Here is a 24,092-nt window from a genome sequence, read left to right on the forward strand (position 1 = left end):
GTTTCCAAATTTAATAAAATAGATGATGAATTTTATTGATTAGTTATGCTTAACTCAGTAATTTAGGAAGGTTATTTTGCCTCATAAATTGTTCATAAATCAATTAAATCTTCACTTTAAAAAAAATATGTCCAAAGTAAAAAGGACCAATGCAGCGAAGTAGATATAATTTTAATGTAATTTAAGATCACAATATGTTATTCACCTATTTTATGTTGAATCTAATAACTTGGTGACGCTGACTATTTGGAGCTGGGCACGTGACTTGCCATGTCGATTTTTCCATCAGATTCGATAACAACAATATTTTAACACTATGCTATCACACATACGAAACATTTTTTTTTCATCATGAAGAATAACCAAACTCTTATTTTCTGTTTTATCTTTCTCGATATGAATGTCTCAAAAGAAAACAAAGTGTTGATGATATTACCGAATGGTTTGCATCTTCCGATTTTTTTTTTTGATGATTGTACTGTCATTTTTCAGTATCACGCCTTGCTAATAGCGCAGAATCTGCTAATTATATGATTGAAGTAGGGTAGAGGGGGGCAAAACGCCCCATTTAGCAACTTTTGGTAATTTATGGCATGATTTACATGACTGTGTTCGCAACTGGACAACTTGTGTATAGTATGCTTTACGTCTAATATAATGGAATGATGTTTGGTTACAACGAAGAAACTATTTACGAGAAAAATGAAAAATGGTAAAACTTTATAAAGGGGCATTTTGCCCCTATGGTGGGGCAATAAGCACCCTCCGGAGTATTTTGCCCCATAATGCATTCGACATCTGTAAAAGTCTGTAAAACTACAGGGATTCTATTGAACTGTAAAATCAAGGATTATTCCTATATGGACATTTTATATATGGCAAATATGTTAAAACTACATACTGTTGCATCATTCAAATTAACACAACAATGCAAATAAGCAAGCAGCTACAACAATGCTCAAATCTATACAGTCCCTAATTTCCATACTTAATGAAGAAAAAGACAAAGCCCAAAAGTAGTGAATGCTCCTGGAAATTTCTTTATTACTCGCACTTGGTACAGGACAATTGCATATTGAGGGTGGTGCAACATGATTCATGGCACAACCTGGAACATTTCTTGCCCTGCGACCAGGAATCTTCTCTTAAGAGATCATCACTTCCTCCGTACTCAAATTCGCAGTTTCCACAAATGTTGTCTTTATTATATGTTGTGTTTGCTGACAAGGCATGATCATGTTCAGCAACTGACTTTGGACCCGAAGCCTTTTTTCCCTTTTCATGGTCCTCTATACAAGTTGTCTTCATAGTCGTAGATGGTTTTCTACCTATCTTTTTGTCCTCTCTACATGTCTGCTTCTTTTTCTTCTGCATTTCTTTCTGTTTTGAAACTTTGGTTTCATTCGTTTTGCTCCAACGTGCCTGTGCAGTCCTAAACCATTTGCCTTTTGTATTTGTTATCGTCTTTCTTTGCTTTTCAATAAGCATCTATTTATATGGTGATGATGTTAAATTCATGGTTGATTCTGCCTTTCGCTTTCTTGTGCGCTGACTATATTCTAGGCTCTGGCGAAAGTTTAAGCAATACGTTTATAAATGCTGAATCATCTGCACTTTTGCATTCGTTATCACATACCCCCAAGGTAACACATTCCGTTCTTCCAGCAAGAATAGCTTCGTCAAACATTTTCCGATTGCTTGTCTCCTCGACGGTGATGTCAGAGTGATGTGTTTGTTGATTATCAGGTGACTGAATATAAATTGTTTGGTCTGTCTCTGGATTATATGACCCATCCACAGTGGCAGAAATTCAACCTTTTGCTTGGTTCAGTTAATGTTTTTGCGTTTTCAGAAATGATCATAACCTCACTAATCCTTCGTGGATTTCACAAAAGTAGTGAAATGTTCCAGCCATTGCAAGAAAATATGACTGACTGTCCACCCACTTGGGATACACAAGCCTAGTGATCCGGATGGTGTGCCATTCATCAGTGATGGAACCCATTCATTTACGTGGGTAGATAAATGTTGGCGATTTAAAGGTACCGGTCACTTTCATGGCACATATTACAGTAATAGTTTGACCACGTTAACCGCTTGTAACTTTACCAACTGATCTAACACCTTTTGGTGCAATGATGTTTACTGGCTTGTGGACAGTACTAATGCCTGTTTCGTCCATGCTCCATATTCTGAGACCATCAGCAAGTGTTGCGTCAAGAGATTCCTTATATACTTGGTAACAATTAACTGCCTGTATCCGGTTAAAGCCCACGCCTTTGCTGACACTGGTTGCCTCTGGAGCTCTGATGGCTAGATTTGGAAGTCTTTTCATAAAGTCTTTCAGCCAAACAATACCTGCTGCATTGCCTTGAAATTTATGGTTTTTAATATTCAGTCGTATGCCAAACGCCGTACGTCAATTGTGGTAAGTCCAAATAATGCCTTTTCCATGGACTGGATGTGCTCGACTAGAAGTAACTCATAAGCAGGCTTGAAAACAGTAGTCTTACTTTCCAGTTTTGACACTCAAGGTTGAGAAACCTTCAAATCTATATGTCTACGCAAAGTTTTAGCTGGAATTCCATAATTCCTGGAAGCAGATTTCAGTGAAATTCCAGAATGAATTGCTTCAAGAGCCGCATTTAGAGCTAGTGTCCCATAATTTCGTCGATCAGTTTTCCTTCTGTAAGTTCGCACCATCTGCAAAAAAATTTAAGAACAATTTTAGGCAAATGAACGGTTAGTTAAAAAGTGTACAACATTTAAACAGTTATGGGGCAACACGCCCCCTGTAGGGGGCGTTTTGCCCCTATCGTACAGCATTGACAATTTAACAATAGGCGGAATTAACAACTGCTGCGAATCATGAAATATTATACACAATGCATCTCTATACTATATTGTTTAAAAACATACATACCCTGTTTTCTTTAGGTAGTTTCAGTCAAAAGTGCTGCAAACAAATGGATTGAACATTTTTACAGGAAGATGCCAAAAAAGTAATATTATTGCATAAAAACCCTGAGTGCGCCTGCATCAAACAATGGCCGCCATTCACAAGGCCTGTGTAACCTGGGCAATCTTGCTGTATAAAGACCAGGCCATTTTCTAGCGTAGGGGCGTCAGGATGGCTTGGGGGCGTTTTACCCTACGGACTCGTTTTGCCCCACTCTACCCTATTAATGACCACCCAGGAACGACATATCTAGTCGCGATGGCAGTGTTATTTTATGCATTAAAATTCGAAATCTGCCTCGATCAAGAGATTGTTATTTTTGGTAGTTGTTGTGGAGACAGTCTGGGAACGCGTACGTCCCTTTGTAGAACGCGGTTAAATATAACCTGCAAAATGCTTCTGGAGGTTGGTCAGATATGACGTACAAAGTCCTTCTGGAGGCTGCTCAACTAAGATCCACAAAGCGCATGTAGAGGATGGTCAAATGTGACAAATAAAGCGATTGTTGAGGTTGCTCAAATATGTCTTACATAGTGCTTGTTGAGGTTGCACAAATATGTCTTACAAAGTGCTTGCATAGGTTGGTCAAATGTGACCTGCAAAGCCTTTGTAGAGGTTGCCTAGCTATGACTAGCAAAGTCCTTGAAGGGTTGCCAAAATTTGACCTGCAAAGTCATTGTAGGGGTGGCCTAACTATGACCAGCAAAGTCTTCTGGAGGTTGCCCAAATGTGACCTGCAAAGTCCTTGTGGAGGTTGCCCAAATTTGACCTGCAAAGTCCTTGTAGAGATTGCCAAAATTTGACATGCAAAGTCCTTGTGTAGGTCACTCAAATATGTTTTATAAAGTGCTTGTGGTGGTTGCTCAGATATGACCTACAAAATATTTGAGGATACTAAAGTAGTACAAAGTAAAAAATATTTCTAGAAGGTGTGCCGTGCAACACAGTTAGGGATCCATTGTGAAAGTCATGGTCTCATATCAGTGTTGAAAGATTTGCATAAAGTTTTCGTTTCTGTTTTATGACATAGGAACGGTTTTACATACATCACTTAGTTTACCTATAATTTTCTACAGGAAGGTCATTGAACAACGCATCTGGATTCAAGGTCACGCATCAACATTTGTTTAACCCAAACTTTTCATCTTGTTATATAACTTCAGAAACATTTGAAATAAACAGAATAATGCTGATTTTCACAAATATCATCACCAGAAGGTGCTTGATGAAACACAGAAGGGATCCTATAGTCAGTGTCAAGGTCACGGGCTGCTATTTTAGATTACATTAACATTCTTATTCTACAATATAGGTAGGGATTTGCCTTCGGTAGATGAATTAAACTTGACATACTTATATATTGTCACTAGACGATATGCTCAATATCACACTAGATATCAAATCGTCCTTGTGAAGGTCAAGGGTTAATATCTAAGTCTTGCTTTTGTTTCTGCTTCATGACGTAAATGTTGCTGGAGACATATTGATGAACCAAGGGACACTTATGTTTCTCTATTGGATGACATCTCGGAGTGCAGAGTCACTGTTATATCTTCAAAGTCGAAGACACGTCAATGTTTCCCTTTCTTCAAACTTTCACTGTAACGGCCTTCGGAAAAGCTAAGAAGTTTGTTTGCTTTCTATGTCTGCCAGGTAACGCTATGGTTCTGTCCAAAGGTCAATCAGACTTCAGTATTGTATGCGTTAGTGAACTCAACACGGAAAACAGGTTTAACTATTTTCTAAATTCGATTGCATGACAAGAATAACATGTTTACATTACAGGACATGCCATTCACCCATTGGTTAGCAATACAATCATTGACCTGAAATTTCTTTTTCTTGAAATCGTATTTCCTTAAATTAGACTCATTTGTATAACAAAGAATAACAACAACTGTCATAGAGGGATAATTGGTACTATATCGTAAGGCGTTCCCTTGTTTTCTTTGACCTTTTACTGATGGCTGCATAATAAATTAATTTTCAGTATAAATGTCATGTTGCGGCGGAGTAACATTATGTTCCAGACGTATTTGCTGCCGTTTGATTGACAACACGCGAGAGCACATGCAAGATTTCGCCAGATAATGATTTCCGTGAAGAAGTGACTAAACTAAATATCAATCTAAACTTTTTTTCCGTGCGACTATACGATTTTCTTTTCGTATTTTAAGTAGCACTGTTCACTTTATTCTAGCAGCTATTTATGTCTTAATTATTCCCCGTTTATATTGTGTCTGCATGTTATACCAAGGTGTTTTTATTAATATTTCCTTCATGCATGAATGGTGCTATATCTATAGCATATCCTTACCATCACTTTTCAAAGTATCGTTATACTAATTAAGTTGCTAATTTATATGCTTCATGTTTTTACAATTTTGTTTAAACTTCATGCATTATTTATAAGATTATCTTACTTCTATTTGGTACTAGCATGGACACAACGTTTTAAAACAAATCAGAGCAAATTATGTTGTATTTTCTAAACATATTTGCATATGAATGAAATGTCCGAACTTCGTCAGGAAAGTAAGCTTTCCAAATCCAGTCTGATGAAATTTCTGGACTTCGTAATGCAAGCAAGCTTTCTGAATCCAGTTGAATCATTCATGTTTACTTTGTTATCCTACGTACATGTCAAAAGTCGAAAAACAATAAACATTTAATTTTCTGTTTAAGCTGCAAAGAGACCTTTTAATGAATTAAATTAACAAGTCTTCACCTGTTACAACATCTCCAAAAAAATCAAAGCGTTTAAAATGGTAAGTCTAATCTTTCTATAAAATGGACATGACTTTTAGCATGCTTTTAAGACGTTTATTTGAATTTCAATTCAAGACCTAGCCTTGATTATGACCTTAGAAATCTCTGAAAGTGAACTTGCTGACAATAATATGGATTTCTTTCTTTAGAAATGACACACATACAGGGCATTGTGTTGCGCCATAGATCAGGTGACAGTTGGTTTTTAAACAGAGTTTGTAAACAAAGTCTTCATTCCTATTTTAAGTTAAGTCTGTGTAATCATTTTTAGTTATGCTCAGATATAATTTGAGACGAATTATTTGTTTAAATTATTCATTGGAATTACAAAGTGCTCATTGCCATTTTGGGATAACCCACATTTGGGGAATTATTGAGGACCAATTCGAAGATGTTCTGGATTCTATCATTGTGGTACATCAAGAATACTGGAACATGAGCACACTCAAGACTAATGGAATTCGTTCGGAACATTCTTTACCTTTTGACTTGTAATAGGACATATAGGATTTTTGGGGACTGAATTTACATTATTGCGAGTTCCTCTTAAATTTGATTTTTATTTTTATGGGAAATAACCTGAATGTTGCATTTTACAAAATTGGTTGGTGTTGCTTCTGCTGTTACATAGTTCAAAATAACAGATTCCTAACACCTAAAATTAATCACCATTGTTCCATCCAATTGGAAGCACTCACCCACTGCACTAGTAATATTTACATTGTAGATGTACCGCCGGTATAAAAAAAAAAAAAAAAAAAAAAAAAAAAAAACAAAAAAAAAAAACATTAATTATTGTGCATTAGCAGACAAATCGTAACAAAAACAACTTCTTTTAATCCGTTTTGGACAAGTAAAACGCAATATTTTAACATTTTCGTTTTCAAATATACACAAAAACTTATTTATTTCATTTATGTGCATATATATATATATATATCGATTAAGGCAGTTAGGTGGCTTAAATTTCATAAGAATGTATTCACCATGGGTGTTTCCCATGATGCTATGCAAGGCATCAATACACGAACTTCTTCTATCCTTATACGTCTGCCTAATATTCAACTAGCTCGATGAAATCTAATGTTAATTTTAACTTCCAATATAACAAGACTATCGAATGGATTAATTTGGACACAGGCTATTGAAATCATAAGAAATGTTGCATTTTTAAAATAAATAAACAATTCAATTAAATGTCCGGAATTATTAATACATGCGACCGTGCCTTAACTGATCGAATCTCACCTTTTCGCGTCATCACCATAAGCAAAACCACAAGGATGTAGTCTTTATATATATATATATATATATATATATATATATATATATATATATATATATATATATATATATATATATATATATATACTCTTCCCTTCTGCTGTTAGCATTCTTCACTGGTTATCTAATCTCCAAGAAATATCGGCCGAAAATATGAATGAGTTTCTAAGGGATTAAACTAAAATGCAACAACAGCGGATTGACTCGGTATAGTTACAACATACAAACCAATTAGTGTAGTAAATTAGTAAAGTCATAACTTAAACTCCAATTACTGCAGTTAATTATTATAGTCAAAGCTTAAAACCCAATTAGTGAAGTCAATTGGTATAGTCACAACTTAAACACAATTAGTAAAGTAAATTAGTTTAGTCCTAATTTAGTACCCAATTAGTGTAGTAAATGAGCATAGTCAAAACTTAAAACTCAATTAGTGAAGTCAATTGGTATAGTCATAACTTAAACACAGTTAGTAGAATGAAGTAGCGCAGTCTTAATTTAGAACCCAGTTTAATTAGTAAATTAATAGTCAAAGCTTAAGTCACAATTAGTTATATCAATTAGCAGTCATAACTTAACACACAAATTATATAATCAATTAGTATCGTGATAACCTAAAACACAGTTAGTGTAATAAATTTTTGGAGTCGTTGCTTAAAACACAATTAGTGTAGTCAATTTGTATAGTCGTTGCTTAAAACACAATTATTGTAGTCAGTTTGTATAGTCGTTGCTTAAAATACAATTAGTGTAGTCATAATGTATAGTCAAAACATAAAACACAATTAGTGTAATCAATTTGTATAGTCTTTGCCTAAAATACAATTAGTGCATTCAATGTGTATAATCATAACATAAAAAGAATTAATGTAATCAATTTGCATAGTCGTTGCTTAAAACACAGTGTGTCTAATTAATATAGTCATATGTTAAAACTCAGACTAAAACTAAAATAAGTTGAATTTTCTGGCATCAATTGTTTCTGTATGCCTGGATTGTTTTGAAACTTCAAACATACAATAAAGTGCATTTCTAGACGAAGATTAAATCCACAAAGATGCAATCTTCTTCGATATGTGCTTGTTAGAGCGGATAATTGAGACACAGTTAAATGGCACTTTGGTCGAGACGAATTTTCGTCCCGCTTTCTCATAAGTCGGTTAATCGCCTTTCCCGACTTATTTTCGCTTTATTTTTGTCCTGCATAACTGTAATTATTATCTCTAATTTAAAGAAAATGACTGTGGCGTTATGATGACTTCAATTACGGTGCACTCTTCTTTACAAATGTATTTGCTAAATAGAGGACTTTATCACGCCTTTGCGAAGTCATGAATGTTCCTGTATTTTTTTAAAAAAATATTCATTACATGAATGTTATTAGATAAAATGTTATTAACCTCATTTCGTTAGACTATACTAGCGAAAGCATATAACTCGTTTCTTTTAAAAGTAATAAAATCATTTTGGTCGTATATTTTGGGTTGAAAAATGTGAATTCTTTTCGTTGTACCTATCTGTTTTTCTTTTTAAGTCCATTGTATACAAAATTAAATATTTGTTTTTCGTAGGAATCATGTAAACGTTTCATTTACTCATTCACTTACCTCATTCATTCGGCTGGATTAACTGGAATACTGCTCCCCCCCCCCCCCCCAAAGCAATAGTGTATTACCACGCGAACGGTAACCAAACGATATACAAATATACGGTAACCAGGGGATCTAATAATATGACTTACTTTACCACAATAGACCTCAGATAGAAATGCCTATTAAATGAGTTTGGAGGTTAAAAAATGTGTATATTGATTGTTTTTAGAAATCTGGTTCATCCGTCCATCCGTCCATCCTCACATACATACATACATACGTACATACTTCATTCATTTAAGTGGTTATGAGACTTTACACACCAACGTACACAAAATTACAGGATCATGTAATTCAATGCGATGTTCAGAACCTTATTTGTAATATGGCCAATATTGTGACAACGTGCAGTTAAACCCTACTACAAATATAACTACTGCTGTTGCAATTAATAACACTGTTTCATTAATCAGTTCATAATAAAGAAGAAGCCGTAATGCATGTACATGTGCAATGTCTGTGATTCTGCGGCTTGACTTTGAGACATGTGCCAAGTATTAATTTTCTTTTAGAATCATCTTTCTTTATCTTCTTGTGAAGATAAGTTCAAGCTAAAACAAGTTTCTAATTTTAAAATAATAGCATTGTGGATGTCGGATTCTTGAAAATAACTTTTTCTCGTTGTTTCTGGTATTTGACTGTATAGTTATTTTCTTTACGTATGGCATCCCATATGGTATCCCAGCGAGCACTGTTTTAAAAACATATTTTATTCGTTCTTCCTCAGCTTTCATCGTCACAAAACAACAGAGCAAAAACACTCAACTTGTTCTTTGTTACCGGATGACAAAAATAAACAAAATAAAATAAAGAAAAGGAAATGACCCCAAACCAGTAGCTATATGATAGGATTTTAATCAAACTGTATTTATGCAAAGTTTGGTTTCAATTGTAGTTCTGTCGGGATACACACACGATTATTTTTCGAAATGCAGTATCTTGGGCAGAGAGGCAAACGCGCTGCGAGAAACAAATCGACGATATAAATTTAGTATCGAAATGTCTTTTAGAGACAACAGAACCAACATCAAGTGTTGCGATTTGTAAAGATAATTGTTCAAAAAATGTTTATTGATGGTAAAGATGGCGGACAAGGTGGACGTAATGTATTCAAGCTCTGGTGGATTATGGACGCCTGTAAGATAAAAGAGAAGTGCTTTTCATCCAGTGTTGAAATTCTGCTGTGTGAACACTTTGACAACAGAATGGCATGTGTATCATAGTTTTATATAAACTAAGCTCCAAGGAAATTCGATGAAATTCAATTTTCCTTTCATACTTCTTTTCGCGCCATTTTCATGTATTAGGCTATGAAAGGGCGTGTCGTTATCGTGTATTTTCTGGTCAATCTTATGTGCTGTTGGAAATATGTTGAGAGACATGTGCTGTTGGAGACATGTTGTGAGGATACATAAATTACGCTTGTTGCTATTGTGGTATAAATAATATTTATTTTAATAAATAATCGCATTCTCATGATTGTGTGACTCAAGTACTCGATTCAGTGATCAGTGCATTTTGATTAACTTGCACACAGTTTTGTTTAACTTTGCTGTGCATAACTGATGTGAATTATATCTGAATAATATTTATATTCTAGACTAAATTTATATTTTATATTTTATATTTTGTGGATTTGAATTTCTTGGATTATTCTGAAAGATCTTCTTGGATCAATGGACGCAGTGGGTGAGTGTGACACTCCATTTAATCATGTAACGTGTAAAAAAATAGAATGCATATTTGTCTTGGTCGTCAACAATGTGCAAAGGGATGAAAAGCTGAACATAGTATTCTAGTTTTCATGTGTAATATATGACGTTATAAATGGCAGAGATATCCTGATAGATGTATATATATACGCTTAGTGCTCTTTTATGTTGCGTGTGATTGTTATCGCGAAAAAAGGAGTTGAAATTCGTACACGATCTGTGATTCGTACAGGTTCTGATTTAGTGCTCATAATTACTATACATTATGATATGCCATATACATGTCAGAGATTTGCCATCTACAGTCCGATTCTAGATAAGATCTAAATTCACATTGGGACATTCGGATCAAGATGTTGGAAACGTGATGTGTGGGTATGTCAAATACATTACGTATCGTTGTTAAATACTATATGTATTTTGTGAGATGCTTTTGTGAACTGTTGTTCACGTTAACTCATTCCAGTGTAAATGTGTACTCAGTCCTAGTGCCAGTAGTTATATCCTTATATGTGTTATATATTAAGTTTTTTAGTGAGTAGATAGTGAGTAGATAGTGAGCAAATCACATATGTACGAATTCAAAATATTATGGTAGCGGATGCGTTAGCTTTGGTACCGTTACTATGTGTTAATTCTGAGTTAAGTTCTGAGTTAGACCAAATATCATTCATCATTCGAACAATGAGAACAATTTCAGTTAAGTGATGCACGAGAGGTAACAGAACATACAACTGTTACATATCTGTCCTAGCAGAAGAGGGCTCACATTCGTTAGTGCCAGTGCGAGCGATATATAACAGGTATTAACCTATTTATCAATTGTATACGGACTTCAATATAAACCGTTGAACATGGATGACAACCTAGAAATAGATGAGCGTTACAGTGGTGATGAAAGGTCCGGTTTAGAAGAACACTTAATAGCAACCCAGACCGAAAAAAATATATACCTTCAAACTGATTCGAAATTTGGAACTCTGAACAGAGATGAATTTAAAAAGAAGATGTGTTTGGAATTGGATGTACAGAGTTTAAAAGATATAAGACTATCACTTCACGACCTGGCTAAATTGGAAAATGTCAATTATCCTGTGACTCGTATAGTTGAGAGGACAGTAAGATGTGATAGTGCTCCTCTAGAGGAGAGATTAGCTGAGGATATATTTATTCTATACCATTTCTTAACAGGAGATAACAACTTATCTGAAGTGAAAAGCTTTGCGTCGAGACAGAAGCCGAGCACGGGCACGATTGATAACAGTACATGCGTGAGTCAAGCATCTAAAAGAAAAGGATCTAACAAACAGTCTCAGCGATCTGAACCAAAACCAGAACAGGTGATAACGTTATCAGATCACAATTCAGTATCTTCACTATCAAATGATAAAAATGACAGTTCAATAACAACAGAGAACTTATACAAGATAATAGACCTAAAACATTTTATACAAAGCAGTATTCAACAAATGAAAGATGACATTAGAAATTAATTGAAAACTGAGCTTGACAAGATACGTAAAGAACTGCTCAGTAGAGATGTTAACTCGACTAGGTTACAATCAGAATTAGGAAGATGCAAAGAGGAAGAGAAGAAGTTATCACAAGACAACCTGGCCTTGAGAATCTCACTCAGGGAGAAGAATAACCAGCTGGAAACTATAAATGCTCACCAGCTGTTTCTACACCAATTGCTCGGTGATAAAGTATATAACAAGGCTAAAGAAAATGTAACTTCAAAATGTGAGGCAGAAACTCAGACATTACTAGCTGATATAGTGCGTATGGGCAATCATTCAAATGAAACACAAACGGAAAAGAGGGCTAAAGCGATAAATGCTCTGGACTCTGATTATATCAAACGGCGGAAGCATTTATCGGATCAAACTGAATATACGGCCAAGTCAACTGACTCAAGGGAAGGAGTGACGTTGACACTGTCCACCATACTCAATACCTCCAACGAAGAACCTACATTAGTTAAAGATAACGGTGTACGTGATTATCACCAAAATCAGAAATACTCGGCACGAGTACACACAAGGAACAACGATAGTGAGAGAAGGTCACCATTAGCAAATAATCCGGGCACCTCATCGAAGGACACTGATAAAGTAAACAAACTGATTGAAGTTATCACAACCAACAGAAACTACAGACCACATAAACGAATGAGGAACTCTTATGAACGTCGAGTTCTAATGTCAAGAATACCAGTTGATAGAACAAGAGAGGAGATGAGAACCTGTATTAAAAAACACGCTAAAATTAAAGGGGTAGAAGTAATTGACTCTCAAATATTAAAGCATTGGCGAGTAAGATGAGGAAAGGACACTTTTACTGTTTTAATCAGGGTAGATAAGTTAGACTTTGAGAAAGTTTTAGAGGAAGGTTTTTGGCCAAATTTTGTATGGGCAAGAGAATGGTATGAGGATTATGGTGATAAGGACACCCAGCAGTACTGGCGTAAATAAATAAAGGAGCAGTAAGTAAATGCATATATTATGGTAAATTGCTATATAGTCTTTGCAATACTTGTGTTGAAAATCTATTTTTTGTTAAGTCAACTAATGTCTAGTCATACATTTCGTTTGTTGACGTGGAACGTACAAGGAGTCATGTACGGGTCACCTTACTTGTATTCTTTGCTAAATAAGGTAGATGTTGCTGTACTTACTGAGCATTGGCTTCTCCCGGAGCAGCTCAATTTCCTAGATAATATACATCCAGATTTTAAATCATTCGCACGCTCTGACAAAAGGCTAGCAGTAAATTTCGAAGAAAGGCTAAGGCATACGGGGTTCGGGGGAATAGCAATCCTTTATAGGAAATCACTCCGCGTTAATCTCTTGTCGAGCGCTGGCAGTGACAGAGTTTTAGGGATAGAGGTAAAATGTAACGATATACTTAAATATTTTATATACGGGCACTTTTGCCATCAACTAATTTTCCTATTGCAAGTTACTCCGAAACAATAGAAGAACTAAAGGATCAGTTTGATATTTTCTGCAAAAGAAGGCATTCCCGTACTTGCCGGAGACTTCAACGGTCAGCTAAGTTCACTGTTTAGCTCCAAAGCAAATTGTTTAACATCAAACGCTAGAGGCACTATTCTGGAAAAGTTTCTGAGCGATAGACGTTTAATATCTGTTAATAGTCAATCCATTTGTGAAGGGCCAGATTTTACTTTATTCTTAACTGATGGCAAATCAAAATCTTTGATAGACCATATACTATTGCAAAAAAGTAAATTCGATTTAGTGGTTAAGGCAGAAATAATAGATGATCATCCTTTGAACATTTCAGATCATCTTCCTGTAAAAATAGAGTTGGTCACACCTTTAGTACATAAGGCAACAATGGCTGACGAGCATATCATTCATTCCATAAATTGGAAGAAAGCCTCAGCAGAACTAATAAATAGATATAAGGAAGCAACACGCAATGAATTGTTAGCGCAAATGCATAAAGCAGAACTAGCGACTAATGTCGATATTGAAATTATTATTCAAGACACCGTAAAGATTTTACATGAAGCAGCTTCTAGGTTTCTCCCCATAAAGAGGTTTTGCCCATACGCTAACCCCTATTGGAAACTATTAAACGTAAAAAGTTTCACACGGAAATGCGGCTGAAACGCAGGGTATGGATTTCTAATGGTAGGCCAAGAGGCTGGGAATATATATCATATGCGAACTATAAGAAAGCGAAGAAATTGTTTGCAAAAGAATTATTGAAAGCTAAAGAAATATACGATAGAGAACAATTTAGTGCGCTTGAAAAGGCTGCAGAGCTCGATATTTCTACTTTCTATAAGTTTATACGGAATAAAAGAAATAAACGCGATTACATTTACGAAATCGAATCAAACGGAAAAATTGTACGCGATCACGACTCTATTAGAGAGTTATGGGCAAATCATTTCTCCAGTTTATCACTACCTGACAATACTTATCTGTACGATGAAAATCATTACCAGATGGTCTTAGCAGAGGTTAGAAAACAGACTAAAGAAACCTATTCACACTTTGATGAACTTGTTGATAAAATCCCCACTAGAGACGAAATCAGTAGTGCAATTAGCTCTCTCAATAAAGATAAGGCATGTGGCCACGATGGTACTGTTGCTCAGCATTTACTGTTTGCGGACCCTCCAAGCAGTGTACAATTACTTGAAATTATATTCACAAAAGTGTACGAGGCCGAAAAGTACCCGTGCCACTTTAAACAAGGTTTGGTTATACCAATATTCAAAGGAGGAGGAAAGAACAAATTAGATATGAATAGTTACCGCGATATAACTATAATTCCAGTGCTTCAGAAAGTTCTAGAACAAATTATATATAGTAGACTACTTATATTTTCTAAGCAGATTTCTTTTCCAAATCCATTGCAACAGGGTTTTAGAAATAATTGCGGTAGTATCACTGCAGCGTTCTGTATCAAAGAATCTATATGCTACTATTTGGTTAAAAATACTCCTGTCTATGCTACATTTCTTGATAATGCTAAAGCCTTCAACACAGTTTGGCATGACGGGTTATTCTACAAGTTGTACATACTTGGCACCAAAGGGAAAACCTGGCGCATCATGAAAGATTCGTTTGAGAGAGTAACAAGCTCTGTTTTATATGCGGGCAAGCTGTCCAAACGCTTCGATATTAGGCAGGGTATAGGACAGGGCCGTATCTTGTCTGCCTGGTTCTTTCTTGTAATGATAGATGATTTGATCACGGAATTAGATCACACTTTGCGAGGTCTAAATCTTGTTGATCTCCACCTGCCTTGTATCTTATTAGCAGATGACACAACTGTAATGTCTAACACGCATCATTCAATGCAACAGCTGCTTGATACAATTTCCTACTATGCGAAAAGGTGGAGATTAAGATATAATGCAGATAAAAGTTGCACCATCTTGTTTACTAACAAAAGAACGACTGGTATACCTTCTTTTATGCTCGACAAATCTCCAATTCCGGCAGTCAAAAGTAAGAAGTATGCCGGCATACCTCTAAAATACAACTTAAAACCAAACGACGCGATAAAAGAAGCATGTGATAAAGGCAAACACTTGTTAAACTCTTTATATTTTATTGGTATCAGAGATGGAGGAATGAACCCTCTAACAAGTCTGAAGATTTGGAAAAGAATTATTCTACCCTCGGTCCTATATGGATGTGAACTATGGTCAGGTATCACAAACTCGAATATAGAAGAACTTGAGTTATGCCAGAGATATGCAGCGCGACGTATGCAAGCTTTCGATAAATATTCGCCTACGGAAGCAACGAGTAGTACCTTAGGACTCCGGTCAATGGAAGCATACATAGATAGGATGAAATTGCTCTTTTTCAACCGATTGTGTAAGGGCGATTGGACTTTTATCTGGAAAAAGATTTTCATTATGCGCCTATGTCAGTATCTGAACAACCCGCTAAAACAGACGGGATTTATACCTGATATTGACAGAATAACTAAGAAATATGGTATGGGAAGTGTTCTTTTAGACTACGCAGAAAGAGTACAAACTGAAGAAAAACTCATCTGGAATCGACATATTATTGATATTATCCAAAACCATGAAGAAACTACCTGGAGAGCAAATATGGAACTAAGGGGTGATTTAATTCACTTCAGAAACATTCATTTGGACTTAAAACCAAGTAATATATGGTTTCTTGGGCGTAAATTTCCATCCATGTTATGGCCTCTTTCGGGAGTAATGAAACTATATATCATGCCTGTTGGTAAAGTTATAGTATGCAAACTCTGTGGAAAAGAGACAGACGACAGAGCGAAACATCTTATTTTAGGCTGCGAAATGCTGCTTGAGGAACGAAACGTTTTCTTTGAGAGAGTGATTGACTCTTTAGAAGTGAGAGACGGGTTAACTTATTCAATCAAGAAGACGATATATTGTTGGAGAAACTTCTTGGAAGCAGGGTTGACTGCATGTCGTCTATTGACGATGACGTATCAGATAGGCTCATGTTGGTGACCGCAAACAGCATAGCTTCATTCTACAATAAAATGTGTGCCCTACTATCAACTAACATGTCCTAACATGATATTAAAAGTAAGTAGTAAATTAACATTAAATATAAACAATTAAAGGTCAAAGTCTTCTTGTCAAATCCGCAAATTTTGTTGTATGACAGCTGTTTGTGTGTGTGTTTATGTATTTATTTATGTTTATTTCCAAGAGATTTCTATATGGTTTTCTGTTGACGATGTATATATCATGCTTGCGTTCTCGTCTATGATGTGTCTCATAATCCTATGATATGTATAATATGTATCTTAGCAACCTGATATACTCTTTGTTGTAGAGGTAACTAAGTCATTTAGACAGTCAGTCATAGATAAATGCATGCACGCACGCATACGCGCAAACAAGTATATATATGCATAAATACATGCGTCATATGAAGAAAAAAAAACTACATATAGAATTACACTGTTATAAGTTTTTCATTTCATTTTCGTTACTATCTCGAACTTAATGTTAAGCACATAACACTATAGACGTATTAACTTTTTGAAATGTTATCATCATCAAGCAACTGTTAAAAGATTAGTGCCTTGCTCCGCCAAATGACTGCAGATTTGCATAATTGCAGGCATTGAGATATTTCGTTTTGTCAATACGGTAGCTGACACAGTATTACTATTGTATTTTTGTCAATTTTCTGTTTTATTTTATGATCCTGTATTATCATGAATTTGTTTATTCTGATGTAATCTCTTTTTTAAGAGGAAATAAAGTCAGTCAGTCAGTCAGTCAGTCATACATACATACATACATACATACATACTTCATTCATTTAAGTGGTTATGAGACTTTACACACCAACGTACACAAAATTACAGGATCATGTAATTCAATGCGATGTTCAGAACCTTATTTGTAATATGTACCGTATAGCCAATATTGTGACAACGTGCAGTTAAACCCTACTACAAATATAACTACTGCTGTTGCAATTAGTAACACTGTTTCATTAATCAGTTCATAATAAAGAAGAAGCCGTAATGCATGTGCATGTGCAATGTCTGTGATTCCGCGGCTTGACTTTGAGACATGTGCCAAGTATTAATTTTCTTTTAGAATCATCTTTCTTTATCTTCTTATGAAGATAAGTTCAAGCTAAAACAAGTTTCTAATTTTAAAATAATAGCATTGTGGATGTCGGATTCTTGAAAATGCCTTTTTCTCGTTGTTTCTGGTATTTGACCGTATAGTTATTTTCTTTACGTATGGCATCCCATATGGTATCCCAGCGAGCACTGTTTTAAAAACATATTTTATTCGTTCTTCCTCAGCTTTCATCGTCACAAAACAACAGAGCAAAAACACTCAACTTGTTCTTTGTTACCGGATGACAAAAATAAACAAAATAAAATAAAGAAAAGGAAATGACCCCAAACCAGTAGCTATATGATAGGATTTTAATCAAACTGTATTTATGCAAAGTTTGGTTTCAATTGTAGTTCTGTCGGGATACACACACGATTATTTTTCGAAATGCAGTATCTTGGGCAGAGAGGCAAACGCGCTGCGAGAAACAAATCGACGATATAAATTTAGTATCGAAATGTCTTTTAGAGACAACAGAACCAACATCAAGTGTTGCGATTTGTAAAGATAATTATTCAAAAAATGTTTATTATACAATTTAAAACGTGTTTTTATTTCTTTTTATTTCGTCAACACCAAACTGCGGGCTACACATATATAGATTATTGCATACAAAATGGCGGACTGGCCTTAATATTCCTTTTCAGTCTGACAGAACGATATCTATAGTATAAATCGAACTTACTACTGTTATGATCGAGTCTAAAGAGCGAAACAACCAGAACGTTTCTTAAAGCAAGTTTTCTTCGCAGCTAGATGGTTAAAAGTATTCCCTGGAAATGGCTCAAGAACAAGAGCGTATGGGAACTTCGGCTCCTAGGCCCAACTAGGGTTTCCTGCCCATAGACCCCATGTCAATTTGATTAGGCCTCCCATCCCCGTAAACAATATTTGTGGGTCAGCCCCTCTTTAGAAACAACTTCATTTGGTAAAGTCTGGAACAAACTTACGTCGCACAAATAAACCTGTAGGTACACAAGAAGGATAAATCAGTATGGTATATCAATTTGGCACACCAATATGGTACGCCAGGATGGTACACCAGTATGGTACATCAATTTGGTACACCATTATGGTACGCCAGAATGGTACACCAGTATGGTACATCAATATGGCACACCATTATAGTAAGCCAGGATGGTACACCAGTATGGTTCATCAATTTGGCACACCATTATGGTAAGCCAGGATGGTACACCAGTATGGTACATCAATATGGCACACCATTATGGTAAGCCAGGATGGTACACCAGTATGGTACATCAATATGGCACACCATTATGGTAAGCCAGGATGGTACACCAGTATGGTTATTCAATTTGGCAGACCATTATGGTAAGCCAGGATGGTATACCAGTATGGTTTATCAATTTGGGACACCATTATGGTAGGCCAGGATGGTACACCAGTATGGTACATAAATTTGGCACACCATTATGGTAGGCCAGGATGGTACACCAGTATGGTACATCAATTTGGCACACCATTATGGTAAGCCAGGATGGTACACCAGTATGGTACATATATCTCGCAGAAATCACACGCCTATTCAGGAGTTGATAAAACATATTCATTTCAACAGCTTGTGCCCAGACGTGTCAGAAACAGCTTCCTTTACCCAAATGTTCATTTGACTCAAATGTCAATCTATTTTGACACTATAGTGGTTATCAAATATGCACGTAAATATGTCAGTCGGTTCAAGTCTGTTAAAGGTTGATTCTCTTATAAGTATGTTCATTTATTGATTTACTGTACCATGCATTGCAATATTGTTGTTATCAGTGTTACATGTTAGTTAACTAGTAGTCATCGTTCGCCACACGAAAGGCTATTAAACCACGACATTGGATTAAATGAATATGCCAACAGCTCCCATCCGAACTTAGCTGGTAGGTATTCTGCATTATCGCTTCCTGATATTGTAGTAGACTTAGGGCATGTGCTATTGGTATTTACGTGTGAAGCTTTGCTATTTTTTAGTGACTATTTGTTAGTTATCTGGGGTGGGGCGGGATCGGTATTGGAAAAATATGTCTTAACCCGAGTATTTAGATAATTTCCATGCGCAGACATCATTTTGTGGATCATTTTCTACTCGTTATGAAAGTGTGGTTGATTTTCGTAAAATGGACCCTCTCAGATATTTTAAAATATTAAATTCGCAGGATATTTTGGGATTATATGTTTAGTTATTTGAGATGTGAATAATTCTTTATAAGAGGTGTTTAGGTCGAGTTTTGTATTACATGGTGTGAGATATAATTGTTCGACTCGAAAAGTCTTACTAACAATCACACAAGGATGAAGCAAAAGAAAGTACACGCAATTGGAAAAAATATAAGTACGTGATGTGTGGATAGAGATAATTTATTGTAGGATTACGCGTTTAGAAACCTTTCAGCTGACAAAGACTACTGTCCAGAGGTCATTGGAAATGAAAGAAAACATGGACTATACGCTCAAAATTAGATCCCTCGAGGGTAGCAATATATGAGGGGAGTGCATATTTCGGGTGATTGTTGATGTAGTGTGAAGGGCCACATTTCGGGGATTAATCGAGGTTCATCAGTAAAATATATGTTTCGTTCCAATATTACTCCATTATTATTTGTCTGAGTAATTTATAAAAATATTATCCATGTTTTTGGATAAATAACGATAAGATGCACAATTTCTCACTTGGATAAACGATACTATTGAACGAGACATTTTTAAAAAATCTTAGATGGTTCCTGTTTTGTTTATTCTTTAGCCTGATGACGTAAAAATACATGTCATAATTCAGAAATTCTGAGGCCGAATACAAATCAAGACCATGTTAATGCTTTGCGTATAGATGGACAATAGTGCATGTTGCAGCTATGCAAAAGGTGTAAAATTACAGTACATAACATCGGGACTGGTATGGTATCACTTGCTGTGTCTATGTAAGACTGTAATCACTGTGAGAGAGAGGTGCCCAGTCACTGCTTTCTATTCTGAGGTGGAAGAAACTGCACGGTACATATTCCCTGGGACTATTAGTAGTGAATGGGGGCACCCTAGCGACAATGGGAATTAGCATTACAGAGACCCCTGGGTCACTCTAGCGACAATGGAAATTTAACATGGGAAAAAATCGTGGGTCACTCTAGCGACAAGGGGAAATTAACATGGGAAATAGATTTTGGGACTGTTGAGCGACAAGGGGAATTTAACATGGGAATAAATCGTGGGACTGTCTAGCGTCAAGGGCAATTGAACATTGGAATAAATCGTGGGACTGTCTAGCGTCAAGGGGAATTTAACATATGGAAATTGAACATGGTCGGTCTCTATAGCGTCAAGGGGAATTGAACATGGTGGGATTGTCTAGGGACAATGATGGTAGAGGGTCAAACACAACAGAGACAGAAACATACATACACTAGTACAAGCGTGAGATTTATATATAAAGCATTACCAAGACCTGAAATCTTGCTGGGGTGTTCAAAAATTTGCATAATTGTAATGATGCTATAAATAGCTATAATCAAGGAAATGCTCAACGACAAAATGGATGTGACTAAAAGTAACGCTAAAATGACGAAATTGTCCCAGAATTTAAAGGAAAATAAACATATCCCCGAAAATTAAGTTACAATGGTTTAGACTAAAATGGATAAAATTAGTAACTACTTACAATATCAACTTCTGTGACGATCGTTGATAAATACCTATGTATCTATAATCAGCTGAAATTCCTAGGAAATCCCACTATCTATTTATAGCTCCAACTTGTGGGTTATGCCTTTGGAAAATCCCACTATCTTTTTAAAGCCTCAGCTTGAGTGACGTTCCTGTTTATGAATTCTAGTATATATGTATAGCTACAAAATGTGGAAATCCCCAAGTTGATATTTATAGTCTCAAAATTTCCAGCGTCAGTGAAGTCACTGTACTGAACACTAGGGGATAAATGGCAACAGTGTTGCAAGTGGCTGACCTGAATACGCGCTACTGTAGGTAGGTAGGTAGAGTGTATCTGATAGGAATAAAGTGAGTTTTATAGGGACAAACAGAGACCAATACACACACACACACAGACACACAACATACGCGCGCAGACACACGCACACACACATACACACACACTCACACACAGAGGGAAGAGGAAAAAACAAACCCAAAATATACTATCAACACAGAGGGGAGATAATACAAACCCCAAATAAACTATCCACACAAACGTACGCGAACGCATACAAACCCCAAATATACTATCCACACAAGGTCGCTAACGCATACAAACCCCAAATATACTATCCACACTCGGGAGGAAGAAAAAAACAAACAACCAAATATACGATCTACACAACGTACGCGAACAGACACACACACACACACACACACACACACACACACACACACACACACACTATAAAATGGATAAAATTAGTAACTATTTACAATATCAACTTCTGTGACGATCGTGGATAAATACCTATGTATCTATAATCAGCTAAAATTCCTAGGAAATCCCACTATCTATTTATAGCTCCAACTTGTGGGTTATTCCTTTGGAAAATCCCACTATCTTTTTATAGCCTCAGCTTGATGACGTTTCTGTTTATGAATTCTAGTATATATGTATAGCTACAAAATGTGGAAATCCCCAAGTTGATATTTATAGTCTCAAAATTTCCAGCGTCAGTGACGTCACTGTACTGAACACTAGGGGATAAATGGCAACAGTGTTGCAAGTGGCTGACCTGAATACGCGCTACTGTAGGTAGGTAGGTAGAGTGTATCTGATAGGGATAAAGTGAGTTTTATAGGGACAAACAGAGACCAATACACACACACACACACACACACACACACACACAGACACACAACATACGCGCGCAGACACACACACACATACACACACACACACACAGAGGGAAGAGGAGAAAACAAAGCCCAAATATGCTATCAACACAGAGGGGAGATAATACAAACCCCAAATAAACTATCCACACAAACGTACGCGAACGCATACAAACCCCAAATATACTATCCACACAAGGTCGCTAACGCATACAAACCCCAAATATACTATCCACACTCGGGAGGAAGAAAAAAAAACCAACCAAATATACTATCTACACAACGTACGCGAACAGACACACACACACACACACACGCACACCACAGAGGGAAGAAGAAGAAAACCATTATACACTATCCACACGGAGTGAAGAAATAACACTTTATATATACTATCAACAGAGAGTGAAGAAAATAACCCATCATATTCCATCAACACAGAGTGAAGAAGAAAAAGTTTTTTGAAAGCACCTAAGCCATCACCTGCAATGACCAACTCTGCCAAACACCTACACCCCACTCCACCCTCCCCCACTCCCAACACTACAAAACCCATTTAACCCGTTATTTTATGGCATCAGTGTGTGCTTTAGGAAACATCAAGACACAAAATGATGGATGAATAGACTGACTATTGTTTACGGACTTGCATGCCTAAAGAGCGTGCGTGAAGGAAAACATCCTTCCATTTCAATTCTAACTAAAACATGATCCAGAGGGATAGAGAGAGGAGAAAGAGCACAATTTCATAAAGTGTGAGTAAAAACAAAACACGCCATCCTTATTATACAATGTCAAGACCAAGAGACACTTACGTTTTCTTTCTGGTCTATTCTCTTTTAGAAGGTAGTATGAAATTTCACATCAGGGCCAACGCATCGGCTCACATTGTCAATTTTTCCATTTCCATGTCTTTACTGGCACAAGTTCTTCATCATCTTCAATTTCTTCTTCTTCTGAATCCCTCTTCTCTGTTTCGTCTTGTTTTTGTTTCTTCTCTTTTCTCGTAGGGCACTCTGAATTCCAGTGTCCAATGTAATTTTGCAATAAGATGAAACGATTTCATTGAGGAAGTAAAAGGCAATGATGTACCGTATCGCCTCACACAAAACCTGAAGTGTTAGCTCAGATCCGTGTCAGCGATTTCGAAGACGACATAACTGAGCTTTCATCAATGCTCTCCATTTATGCTACAAAACCACGAGTCCTGATTCACGCCAAAAGAAATTTCGTTCGGTCCATAAAAAATAGTATCACATCTGAGAAACGCAAAAACGAACTTCCAGAAAGCTGAGAACGACGGCTTACACCTATAACGTGAAATGTATGAGTTCAAGTAGTGCGTAAAACTTAGTCAAATTAAATTTTTATAGTCAAGACGAAACGATCTCTTTTCGAAGAAGAAAGCAGACACCAAGCGACAACGGCGATCTGTGTCACACAACACTTTTCAAAATGTATATGATCAGAGGTTTGTTCTAGCGATCTGCACGGTTAAATTAAATGTTGATGTATTTTGTAATAAGACGGACACAATTTCCATGGGATCGCCCATGGAACCATTGTTCGTGCATTAGTTTAATGTTTTAAAATATTTTTTTATATAAATCGCCTATAGGATAGACCCAGTAAAGCATGGCCATTCTCGTCACTGTGTGAATAGCTACTCAAGTCAATTCGAAGTGAACGCGGTAAGAAAATAAGTATAGCCAATGAAATGGCTTACAACGGGTGATGCATTG

General features: G+C 36.2%; 1 protein-coding gene across 3 annotated transcripts in view; it reads left to right on the forward strand.

Moving 5' to 3' along the window:
• LOC149791253 (FMRFamide receptor-like) overlaps nt 1-24,092 on the forward strand; it is a 549,532-nt gene that overhangs the window by 344,402 nt on the left and 181,038 nt on the right. The window contains exon 1 of one of the 3 annotated variants that reach the window (XM_089969742.1): nt 19,315-19,409. The exons of the other annotated variants lie outside the window; for them this stretch is intronic. The gene's annotated coding sequence lies outside the window, so the exon portion shown is untranslated. Of the gene's footprint in view, nt 1-19,314; nt 19,410-24,092 lie in introns of those variants that run through there. 3 annotated transcript variants of the gene reach the window in all.

This window comes from Sinohyriopsis cumingii, chromosome 9, assembly GCF_028554795.1.
Source record: "Sinohyriopsis cumingii isolate HCF-2022 chromosome 9, ASM2855479v2, whole genome shotgun sequence".
Lineage (NCBI taxonomy): Eukaryota > Metazoa > Mollusca > Bivalvia > Unionida > Unionidae > Sinohyriopsis > Sinohyriopsis cumingii.